At 38.8% G+C, this 13126-nt stretch overlaps 1 protein-coding gene across 1 annotated transcript in view; it reads left to right on the top strand.

Annotated features, from left to right (window-relative positions):
- The first annotated feature begins 919 nt into the window (after positions 1–919).
- Positions 920–13126, top strand: part of tenm2a (teneurin transmembrane protein 2a) — a 305507-nt gene continuing 293300 nt past the window's right edge. Inside the window, exon 1 of the mRNA XM_084430309.1 lies at positions 920–1240. The gene's annotated coding sequence lies outside the window, so the exon portion shown is untranslated. The remainder of the gene's footprint in view (positions 1241–13126) is intronic.

The raw sequence follows: 13126 nt of genomic DNA, 5'->3' as shown, positions 1-13126 counted from the left end.
CTTGAGTTGCGCTGCATTCTGTTAGACAGTGACGGTCATTACAGTCAATGCTGTTGGGAACAAAAAGAGATTCATATGCCTGCTTGATTTGCTCCAAGTATCAGAATGTGACAAATAATAGATTTGAAATGCTGGTTTGAATGGGATTTGTGTGTTGATAGCATTGTCTGCAACTTAAAGCTGCTTTTGAATTGAATGTATAATTGAACGAATGTAAATGTGATTTTAAAAAGTATGAGAGAATAGAAATAGAACAGTGAATTTCTTCAGTTTTGTCACTAGCCTTGGTACAAAATGAACCCTTAATAGATTAAGCTATTACACAACTCTGTGGAATATTTCATTATCATTGGTCATTTGTGGCAAGAGGTCAGATATTTTGGAAAAATGGTCACTATGACAACGCTGTATAAGCACTCATCTCTCCTTGTTAGGCTTACACTTATTTCACTTCAGATCAATAATTCATGTGCATGTGTTTATTTATAAGCAGGGCCATGATCACCCTTTCAGGGTTTATTTTGTGATAATGACCTGCTTATTGTCCCTTACATGCATAACCATATCCAAATAATTCAGAATATGAAATGTACTGATGTTTTTTATAGACTCCAAAAAAAAAAAAAAAAAAAAAGAGAGAGATTTTCATTCTTCTCACATCTCAAGCAGGTGCACCCGCATGCGGGGCATGTACCTGAGGCGCGAGTAAATTCTCTTGAAGGGAATTACAGTTAAACCACTCTCTGCCATTCACGAGGTTTAATTCGATTCGAAGGGCTGTTTGTCAACTTATAACTCCCGTCAGCGCAAACATTTATGTCCTCGGACAGATGCTTGAGCCGTCAGTCGCATGTATCGGTCAGTTGTCCCTCAGTGTGAATGGTAGCGTCCGATCTCCCTCCACACGCGCTCATTCAGCGCGCGCCTCTGTTTCGCTTAATCAAAGCAGAAGGTTGTAGAGACTCGCGATCTTCCGTGTTTAGCCGTGTGAGCATTTTAGGACAGCTGGATCCCAACGGACGGCCATCGTCTAAATGACTCTCCATTCAGTGTTCATTAGGCATTATCTGCGTTAGGCATTTTATCCGTTGCTTTTAAGTGTGATGCTATTGGCTATATTTAAAGGAATTGACAGCTATCTTAAGAAAAGTATTGACGACTCGTCGGCTTTGCGTTTGGAAGGTGCTCCCCGAGGGAAATAAAAGTTTCCTTCGGTAAATGAACAGGCTGTTCAGCGCAGGTAAGATTTTACGTTTATGTCAAGCTCTGCGCTTTTGGCAGTACACGTCTATATATAACTGACTGTTTTCTACACTTATATGAATGCTGGAAATACAACTTAACAACCGTGTCGTTTCTCTGACAAATCCTTTTGATGAAACTGACCCTGTCGTGTGATCTTACTGCTGGTAATGTGGATCTTTCTCGCTGGTTTCATCATCCTCATCCTCATTATTTCTGGTGCGGAATGCCAAAACGCGCCGACACTTTTTTTCTTTCTTTTTTCTTTCTTGTTTACTGTTGTCTCTGGCGTCCAGTGTGCAGTTTTGTCTTTTTTATAGCTAGATTTTTGAGAAACATAATCGAGACAAGCTTACAGTACGTGACAGTCCAGGTTATGGAGACCGCATACCGACACTGACCATCTATGAGAGGCGCGCGCTCGTCTCGCGGCGTGCTCGCGGTAAATCGTCTGACCCTCTGCACCTATTTCCCTTCCGGCTATTGACAGCGACGCATAAGGTCGTGTATCATCAGCAGTTGGAGAATATGCCAGAAATGGCTAATGGTGTAGCCGCAATTAGTGTTTAATGTTATGTTAAGGTCAGAAAAGGCAGATACCTTATAGTGTTTCTGCGGTGGGGAGGCAGACTGTTTGATAAAACGTATAGCGAAATATTCAGTGTTTTTGCTGTTATGCATTTAAAGGGACAGGTCATGCAAAAAGGAAATGTTTGTCATTAAGGTCTATTCACACTTAAATGTTTTTTTTTTTTTTTTTTGGTTGACACTAGGAGAAATTCCAAATAGTGTATTTTCCATGCACGGACAATGGTGCCTGAATATGTCAAAAAAAAAAAAGCAAAATCATTGACGTCTGGGCTGTCAGTCGGACGATTAAAAAAAATTATAATAATTTAATTATATTGTAAGTGCTACAGGTACCACGAAAGTTGTTCCTCGTGTTTAAATTGCAGTCGAGTGTCAGGTGAGTTAGTTCATCCTTGCAATGAGAAGTTCCATATTTATATGGCATGTTTTGCAGTGATGGTCTTTTATGTGTGTTTGTACATAGGTTGCCCTGTGTTTGTGCTCTTTATACAGATAGATGGCTGTGATGGCAAAGTGCAAGCATGGTTCTCATTCAACTTTGAAGTGATGCATTATGCACAGGTGCAATTTAAAGGGTTAGTTCACCCAAAAATGACATTTCTGTTATTAATTACTCATCCTCATGTCGTTCCAAACCCGTAAGACGTTCATCTTTGGAACACATATTAAGATATTTTTGATGAAATCAGAGAGGTTTCTGAACCACCCACAGGCAGCAACGTCATTGCAACTTTCAAGAAACGTAGTAAAGACATCATTAAAATAGTCCATGTGACTACAGTGGTTCAACCTTAATGTTATGAAGCGACGAGAATACTTTTTGTAATCCACCACAAACCACAAAAAATAACGACTTTATTTAACAATCTCTTCTCTTCAACGTCATAATGGTTCAGAAACCTCTTGGATTTCATCAAAATTATCTGTTAATTTGGATTTCATCACAAATTATCAAAATTTGTGTTCCGAAGATGAATGATGGCCTTACGGGTTTGGAACGACATGAGGGTGAGTAATTAATGACATAATTTTCATTTTTGGGTGAACTAACCCTTTAACAACTTTTTCCTTCAGAATGTTCAGTTGTTGTGGCATAAGAACTGATTTAATGTTAATGACAACTGACTATGACTGGCTGTGTGAATGGGTCACGATAGCGCCAGGGTCATCTTCCTAATAAGTGCTGACTGTCCAATTGCATCACTACAAAGTCGAATTAATTATCTTCTTCTCTCTCTGGATTGCTTGCTTGTGGTGTTTTTTTTTTTGTCGTCTCAGAAGAAAGTGGAATGACTTTACCGAATGATTAGGAATTATAGCTGTTATATCTCACCTGTCCCTACTGTGTGAAAACTTTAAAGTAGGTGAGTTAATGCACTTATTGATATTGCTGCGCTAGGATATGAATGACACGGTCAGAAAAAAGATCAAGAGATGGAAGCTCCCTGCTGGGCCTCTGGCTTTGATAGCTTGTGCTATCTCCCCCCGATCCTTCCCTCCATCTGATCCCTCTCTCATGTACTGTACTGTATCTCTCAATTAGAGCTCAAAATCAAATGGACGCAGAGAAGAGATCAGCCGATGGCGAGGAAGTGAGAACGTGTGATGTTTGAACAGAATGAGTCAAATCTTCTTCAATTTTCACAGATACAGACTAACAATCTGGGAAACTGTGTGTTGTGCCGTCCTCAAAAACCCACATGCTGTTTACTCATGTGAATGCACTGTTCAAGGGGATGAAGATTGGACTTATTAACCCACAATCCAGTTGGCACCTGCCAGACCTCATCGTCCTGGTACCGATGTGTGTGTGTGTGAAAGATGACAGAACATTTAGATGTAAGCTGTATATGTTTAGATAACTCTCAGCGCACATACACTCTGAGCGGCTAAACGGCTTTAACACCGGACAGGCGTGCATGTCATACACAATCCCTCATCCTGGCCCAGTTGGCACAGTGTAACTCCAGCTAACATGGCAGAGCAAGCAGTGGAGAGCAGATCACACTTAGTAGTGCTCACTCTCACTCGCTCTCTCTGTAAGTTTGTGTGTTTGTTTGTGTGTGGCCTTAACCCCCTTAAGCTCACACACTGGCTCGTTGCCTTCTTTGGGCCGCAAGCAGCACGGCTCTTTCCACGAACCCCAAAATGAGAGCAGATGCTCGACTCAACCCGGCTCTGCTGAGCACCTTTGCTGAATGCAAACTCCTTCTGTTTGCATCCTCCTTTACCCTGAAGCCTTGCTTGGTAAGACTGCCATTTTTCACGCTAAACGTAAAGACATGTTGACAAACAGCAACAAATGTCCAACTTGTTCAAATATATGTTTTAGTCTTATGTTCTTTTAGGTCAGTGGTTTTAATGGCACAAAACATCCAAATACTCACCAACAATAAACACTTAGCATATTATACACTCAGGGATAGTTCACCCACAAATTTGCTTCACCCAAAGCATTTAATCACCACAATGTACTGTAATTTCAAACCTGTATCACTTTCTTTCTACTGTGGAACACAAAAGAAGCTATTTTGAATGAATTGTGGGTGAGTAAATTATGTCAGAATTTTCATTTTTGGGTCAAACATCCCTTTAAGTACTGTGAGCAACATACTGTACACACAATGCCATATTTTGATGATACACGCTCCTGTAATTTAGATCATTCATGCTGCAACAAGAGTCTCATCAGTCCCTTGATTGACACTGCAGAAGTAACATTTAGAAGTTGTGCACTTATTTATTTATTTATAATAATGTTTACATTGATTTCATCATCTCTATCATCAACATTTAGTCTAAGAGATGGAGTGTCAGCTTTCATTCTTTTTTTCCATACATTAAATACGTTTCCATACATTCAATTCTGTACACACTTTTTTTCTGTACACAACTGTAGTGTTACCGGATTTACTGGATTTAAGTGGCTTGCTAGGTTGTGTGGATGTGTGTGTTTCTTCTCTCTATCTCTCTCTCTATTTCTTTTATGTGTGTACACAAAATTTCAGATCTGGGTTAGCGCTGACAGTATTTATTTATACCCACACTAGCGTCTACCACATTTGAGGACACACACCACCATCAGTCTTCATTACTGTCAACATAAGCTCTTTTCAACCAATTAGCATCATTAGGCAAAACTCTAGTTCACTCGTATGTGTGTGCGTGTGCGCATTTTTGTAGAAGTGTTTGTGTACGTATTGCCGTGGCTGATGTTGCTAAGTCCGTTTGCAGTTATAAGAGCATCTGCATCATTATGAAGCCCCCCTCCCCAGTCCTGCGTCCTTCAGCCAGGTCCGTGGTGTGTGAAGGAGAGCTGATAATAAGACCTGATAGATGGGGTGTTTTTTCCGAGGTAGAGAGATGCATTAATGGTTGAGCGTGTGTGTATGTGTGTGTTCATGCTTGGTGGTCACTATTTTGGCTGTTGACATGGCATAAACTGCCAGATTTGAAATGCTGTGCTGTGGTGTGTTGACACATTAGGTGTATGGCTCTCCCCTGTCAAGCTCTCTGACAGATGCAGCCCGTGATTCCAGTCCTCAGCAGATTAAGAGATTACAGGGTTGGGTGGGAGTGTATAATAATTCTAATGCATCTAAAACCACATTCACACACATGCAGCTGAGAACATCAGACTGCTGATGAACAATATCTGTCACCAGCAGTCTCTTCAGTATCTCTTTATTACAGGTCAGGCCGACGGTGCCCACAGAGTTAACAAGCTGATAGTTTAATTTCTAGTCAGACCGGATAGATGCGGCTTACCTCAACTCAGCACAGCTCAGGTTGCTGTCGATAAGCTTTAACTAGGTGACGGTGTCAAATCCACGACCCAGACAGACTTACAAGCACATAAGAGCTTGGATGCAACTTTTAGCACAAATACAGTCTCTCTCGCACTCATTGCTGCAAAGCAGGATGGGATTGAGGCAGGAATGCACAACAGGAGAGTTGTTGCTTTAATAGGGCACTCTGAAGTGGACATCAGCAGGGGCCTGTTGCATAAACCTCTAAGAGTAGTCTTACAAGTTAGAAATCAATTTATTTTCTTTAAGACTGTTCATAGCTTTTTTAAATCAGTTACAGAAAAACGTAGATTAGCTTAATTTGATACCGGAAACCAAGACTGACTGCCCCTGACTAACTGCCAGTGGGTCACACTGGAACTTAAGACACTGTCTTAACATAATGGCTATGTTTATGCAACCAGCCTCAGGGCTTAGTGTCTTAAAGACTATTTAAAGTCAAAATCTAAGTTTTTGCTGGCTTCTGAATAATTTTTTTATAGAAATTAATACTTTTATTCAACAAGGATGCCTTAAATTCATGAAGTGACATTAAAGACATTTATAATGTTATAAAATATTTCTATTTAAAATAAATGCTATTTTTTTTTCAACACTGAACATTCTATTCATCAAAGACGCCTGAAAATAAGTACGACAGTTTCCACAAAAACATTAAGCAGCACAACTGTTTTCAACATTGATAAAAAAAAGAAATGTTTCTTAAGCACCAAATATTTATGATATTAAAATGATTTCTGAAAGATCATGTGCCACTGAAGCAGTGCCGGTTCTCCCTATCCACAAACTTGAAAAAAAGCTGAAAAAAGAAAGTAAATGCACCAAGAATAAAGAAGGTGTGTATTTCTGTAACATTTTAAATTCTTATTTAGTCTTGCGGACCAATGAATAAAATATAAAAGTCCAGATCTCCAGGTTCAATAGTAGTCCACTGTGTTGGAAGAAATGCCCCATGATGAAATGTAATTTTACATCAATACATCAATACATTAATAATCAAATTGTTCTTATGCATGGTGTATAATAAATAAACACATTCCTGTTCAGTCATGCAAGCTGTCGTGTGACTCCTGTCAAGTGCTTTATAAACATTGTCCTTTAGTCTAAAAAGCTATTGATGTATTTTCATATGTTTTACGTTTAGTTAAAGGTTTTTTCACCCAAAAATGAAAATCGTGTCATCATTTACTCATCCTCATGTCGTTCCAAACCCGTAAGACTTTCGGTCATCTTCGGAACACAAATGAAGATCCTTTTGATGAAATCTGAGAGATTTCTGTCCCTCCATTGACAGTCCACACAACTACCACTTTGACACTTCAAAAAGTTCATAAAGAGATCGCAAAACTAATTTAAATGAATTGAGTTGTCTAGTCCAAATTTGCTGAAGAGACACGATCACTTTATTTGATGAACAGATTTATTTTAGGCTTTATTCACATAAATACACATATGAAAAAGTGTGTTAATAAACTCAGATATTTCTACAGCTGAGTGTTGAATTCATTAAATTCATAAGTGTTTTTTACAGTTCTGTTTAAAGTGAATATTTATTATAAGAAGATATGGATAGAACATCTCTGCTTTATAAGATAGATGATTAGCAGTGCTTTAAGACACATTAATAAGTAAAATTCATAAATGTCTTAAAACACCCATAAATCCATCTTTATTGAGCAAATTATTAAACCATTAAAGATAAAAAAAAATTAATGATCAAAGATACATTTTATTCACTTCTAAAACATTTGAAAGTAAGTCCGATGCTCCAGTCATTTGAGCTGTGATTAAAATATAACAATGAAAAACAGACAGATATCAGAAGTCCCTATGATCCATGACCCAGAGCCATGACCGTGTACTTGACATCTAAATGCATTTAAAGGTATAGTGGAGGATTTTCTTTTTCCGGGTGGATCATCAAGACTATTGGTCCTCCTAGTTGTCAATCATTCTGGTGATGTGTTTACGTAAGGCCGTCGTACGTGCTCGTCCCTAGGTAGTTTTCGCTTTCTGCGCATGCGCACTTTCGAGTGTATGTGTGTGGTGAGCTACGGTTTCAGCCATTCATTGAAGCTCGCCGTTCTCACCGGGTTTTTTCAAAATGTCTGAGGGTCGCAAGAGAAAAAGTGTCTACGAATTATATGACAAGAAGAGAAAGGCCTCTGAAGAAAGAAACAAGACCAGAGTGTTTTTGGGAGAATATTTCACACGCTGGCGTGCGCTAAAACCACAGGTTGGCCTTCCCACTGATGCCTCAGTCGCGAAGTTTCTACTCGACAGGTAAAGTTTGGCATGCTATTTGGAGAAATCCATTTAAAATCACTGCTAGTAAAAGTTAATGTAAGCTATGATTAGCGATGCTAGCCCTGGCACAAGTCACGCACTAGGCCTGTGCATGCTGTCTCGTGCACACGTTTAATAGGCGTTCCCTTTCGGGAGCAGGTAGAGTGTTGCGCATGTGCATTTTTTCAAAAAGTGGAGAGGGCGGTTCTTTTCTAAAATTCGGGAAAATCCTCCACTATACCTTTAAGTATCTCATGCTGATTTAGAGAGTGATGGGAAATGTAGTTTGTTTGTGGATAAACCGGCTCACAAACCAGCTAAATTAGTATGCTTCGAGTCTTAATAAGTTAGGGCTCAAAGAAAGCCCTAGTTATGCTAGTTATGATCTCATAAATACGATCATTCCAACGTGACCTGACGGAAGCGCAAACTCTCAGAGCTCCATTTAAAAGATGAAATTCAGCAGCACAGCTGCTCTCTCTAGCAGTGGGTCTCCTACAGTGATTAGTGTAAAGGGACGAATAGAATACTAAAATAGGTGACACAGAAACCTGGGGTCACCGCTAAGGGTCTGCAGAGACCTCTTGCAGGTGATAACATCTGTGTTCGTCAGAGAGAAATCCTGAATTTCTCTCTGAAGGAAGGGGGAAAAACATTCCTGTATATTCTTTAGCACTGCTGCAACAATGACCTGATGACACGAGACCAAACCTGATGTAATTTGGAAAACGCAAAGGAACATGTACCAACAGCAAACCTCCGGAGGAAAAAAAAAGACCAGCTATAGTCAGTCTGCAATCCCATTGGCCTCAATCCCATTTAAATGTGCTGTGACCTTAAAAAAAGATTATGCATTTCAAGACAAGACTGCACAAGAAGCAGAACTGAAGCAGAAGAGGACTAAAATACCTCCTGAATGCTGCCAGTTTGAGAATCTGAAACTAAACAGTGTACTTGGCTTAGGTTAGTGCCAATACAGGAGCTCACATGTTTGTTTTAAAAGGTGCTGTTAGCGATTGGAGACATTTAAGTTCTTTCTGACCACTGAATTACACCACCCCACCCTCCAAAGACATGTCAGCAAATCTGAACATGCAAACTGGAATGAACTGCATTCATACAGAGACGTATCTGTACCTTTTTCACTTATATCTGACACATTTTATTCCAGAAAGAAAGAGATGCAATGGCTTTTTCCATATTTACCTGACTTGAGATACATGCACTTTGAAATATGTAATGTGCAAACCATTTGTGGTAACCATCACGCAGAGAGCAATCTCGCTACTCACCGCTCCTCACTAATATCACAAGAGAGAGGAAAGAGAGGTCAGGCCCAATGATTTATGGCTGTGATGATGCATCCCGGCCTGGAATGATTAATCTCTGCTGGGAACACTTTCAGGAGTACAAGTTTAACCTCTGAACACCCTCTCCCCAAACACACAACACACACATACTCTCTTGCTCATGTATGCGGACATTTCCTGGGAGTTAGAGGAGAGAGATCTTACCTCTTACCTGGGCACATTTTGTATGTGATGACCTTCTGTTGGTGTGCTTTGGTACTTGTTTGTATATCTCTGTGTGTGTGTGTGTGTGTGTGCACGCGTAGATAACACTTGTAGAGTACTCTTCTATACCCTTCCACCTTTAAAATATTTGTGACTCACACACATCAGTGATAGCTGGAGTGAAACAGTGTTTTTCTATTGATAGGTGCTAAAAGCTTTTGTGTTATGTTCTGTAGAGCAGACTAAAGGGACATGTTTAGGTTTGAGAAATAGAAAGTACTGCCAGTTCAGACAAATGCTTTCAGCTTTTCTGCGACCTTCTGCGTGCTTTTCTTTTTGAGAATGAATTCCACGAAGAAAAGGGCCAGATTATTTTTCATCCTCAAATCAAGAGAGTGAAAAAGCGATTACATTTTATGTGAATATTTTTCTTTCTTTCTTTCTTTTTTTAAACTAAATTAAATGAAATAAAATGAATAGCCTCTTGATGCGTACAGTAGAAACAGTAGAAACTGCTCAAGAAACATTTAGGATTATTATCAATGTTGAAAACAGTTGTTCTGCTTCATATGTTTGTGGAAATGTGAGACTTTTTTTCATGATTGTTTAAATAACAAGATTAGCAATTGTTTGAAACAGAAATATTTAGCATTATAAATGTCTTTATTGTCGCTTTTGATCAATTTAATGCATCCTTGATTAATACGAATATTACTTTCTTTAAAAACTAATCATACTGGCCCTAAACTCTTGAACAGTAGTGTATGTGACAAATGTTCTTTGCAATTTATCTTCATGACATATTAAGATAAACAATATTAGAATTTTTAAATGAATTAATTTGTAATATTATATACAGTATATCTGTATTACAGTAATGAAAGACAGAATTTACATAAAAAACATGAATTATGAATAACCCTAATCCATTAAATGTCACTATGCAAACAAGCTTAATAAAACATGGGATTGTATAAGAAATACGACCATTACATTCCCTGCTAGGTTTCGTGAACTAAGGTTATGCGTATTCATACTGTGATTCGACTGCATTGGACAGTCAGTGTCTTCTTGAAAGAAAAAAAAAACGTCCTGTTTAACACACATGAATCTGTACAGCTATTTAAAATCAGATTGTCCTATCTCATTCATCTTGATTCTTTTAACAATCCTCATCTGGTACCTGGTATTTCTGCTTTTAAGTGTGTATGTGTGTGTGTGTGTGTGTGTGTGGCTAACAGCTCTCATCTCTTTCATTAATTATGCACGACAGGCTTGTGATGGTCCTGTTGCTGCAGTGCTTTATCAGACAGTGAAGGCCACAGTCACTGATGAGTGTTTTTCTGAATGCTCAAATGGTTTAAACCGATGCATTTTGTTATGATCTTTTTATCTTGCCATCAGCGTGAGAGCAGACAGCAGGTAGGATGTGCATGTATTTAATCCTGCTGCGTGTGTGTTTGTGTGTGTTGTAACCTGGCCATCGGAAGCACATGTGACATGAAACCTGGCACAAGCTGGCACAAGGCTTGATGTCATAGACTAGATTACACTGATGTGGAAATGTTGGCTTGAAGAACATGCACGGTAAGATTTAAAAATAGCCATTGTTGATACTCATTGTCTTTTAGAACAGCTCTTTTTCCCTCTCCTTTACAACCCATTCCAAATCCTCTCCTCCTTGGCATAGGAATTTGTCTCTCATTCCCCTCATTACCAGCAGCGTGTAAAAGCTGCCTAAACAAACCTAATTAGCTCATTAAGAACCAGTCTTAACTACCTCCTGGGCTTTGTTCACATGCTGCAGACTTCTAAATGTTGTGGCTGATTTACTCTTGTACCTTGTGATTACTTTGCCGGGTTCATAGTATCTCGGATTGCATCGCTCCAGCGCCGCTCCTGCGTCCTGCGTACGATTCTCCGGCGCTCTCCTACTGAGAGCCTTCCATTACAGAACACACTGACGTTAAATAGGAGATTGGTATCATTAAATTCACATTAAGCGGGCAGTAAAATATTTATATGGAAGTATGCAACCATTTGATTTTGGTGTAGAAAAGGTAAAGAGCATTTCAAATCAGAGATGAGTCAGATGCGCTGCTGAATTTTAATGTTTCTATTAACACTGATGACAGAGCAGGTAAATGTTTTTTTTTTTTTTTTTTTTTTTTTTAAGTCATTGGTACTCATTGGATTCCTAAGTCATTGGTTTTCAGTTTTCACCCGGAGATTGTGCTATCATCCGTTCTCTTGGGGAAAACACTGTTAAACGTTTGGTGATTGAGCTCGGCATGTACAGACTGGGCCGAAAGTGTACTTTATTGTCTGAGACGCGGCCTGGTTTTTAGCATGTGCGGGATAGACACAATAAACTGTGGTGATCACTATGGTTCAAATCTGACTGGATTTTTATATTCTGGTCCCGTTCCTCCCTCTTATCTCTGCACGTTCACAATCAATAAAAATACAACGAATGATATGTGTGGGTAATTGACAGATGACATGGATGAAGAATTATTATTATTATAAAACAAAGATGAATTATAAATGTCATTTTTCTGTTATCCCATCATGGATAAAATCTTCTTTTGGATAAAATCCTGTGTAACCAGCATCACCAAATAAAATTGCATAAATTAATGTCTTCAAACAGTCAAAACAAATATAGTACTGTGGGCTGGTCGAGATGCTCAAACAAATTGCTTAATTGTTGATAGCATCCCAGTGTTTACACTGAATTTAAAATACTTTATGTGATTTATGTGTAGCTCTCTCTTCGTATTAAGCTGGGATATAAGTATTTTAATTCTGAATAAATTATATACTTCTCCTTTGAATAGTTCTGTGGTAAGACACATTAGTTTTTAAAAGCACATTTGTTGCATGTAGGTGCTCAAGTAATATGAGGTCATAAAACTGCACGTATAATATTTATTATACAAGCATATGACAAAAGAAATGCTGTTTAAAACAGTTTAAATGAAACACAGCAAGTCACTGTTTATGAAGCTTGACATTTCATGTCAACTTCCCTTGTACATTCACTGTCGTGATTCCGACAAATCCTCTTTCCTTATTTTTTGCTGGATTTTTTTCTCTCGCTTAAATGTTCCACTTAAGTCTCTTTTTTACCTCTCCATCCAACAAACCTGACTCCATTAGCAAATTCAGGGATCTGGGAGAGGGATGAGAATAATCTTATCCAGTACAAAAACTCTGTTATATCAGTGTAACCAGGCTCGATTGCGCTGTCGTGTAAAGGATAGATTAATGTCTTAGCTGATTATAATCTGATCCACCCTAAGGCTGCACCATTCATATTTGGTGTTTACAGAAAGCGGATGAAAGGTAAAATCACTTTAGCTTTGGTATTGCATCATTCCGACATAGGCTACAAATATGATGTAATGTTATGAAGTAGCATGCTACAGTTGATTCGCTGTGCATTGGCATCCATGCATGTTTGTATGTGTAATATTTGTGCCTCAACAGCAGTGTTTAATCCTTGGCAGTTTAATTAAGTCAGCGCTGTAATTAAATAGGCAGGTGCTAATTTGTCTTAAGTCTTCAGTTATTGGGTCAGTTAGTGACAGTGTGAGTGCGCTGGTGAGCCACAAGCTTGTTTTGGCATTGTGTGTCAGCCTGAATGTGCTTCTCTTTGTCTAATCACAATGTGTTTATGTG

The sequence above is a fragment of the Rutilus rutilus genome, assembly GCF_951802725.1.
Source record: "Rutilus rutilus genome assembly, chromosome: 14".
Classification (NCBI taxonomy): domain Eukaryota; kingdom Metazoa; phylum Chordata; class Actinopteri; order Cypriniformes; family Leuciscidae; genus Rutilus; species Rutilus rutilus.
The sequence above is the reverse complement of the archived record's forward strand: the minus strand, read 5'-3'. Positions and strand labels throughout refer to the sequence as shown.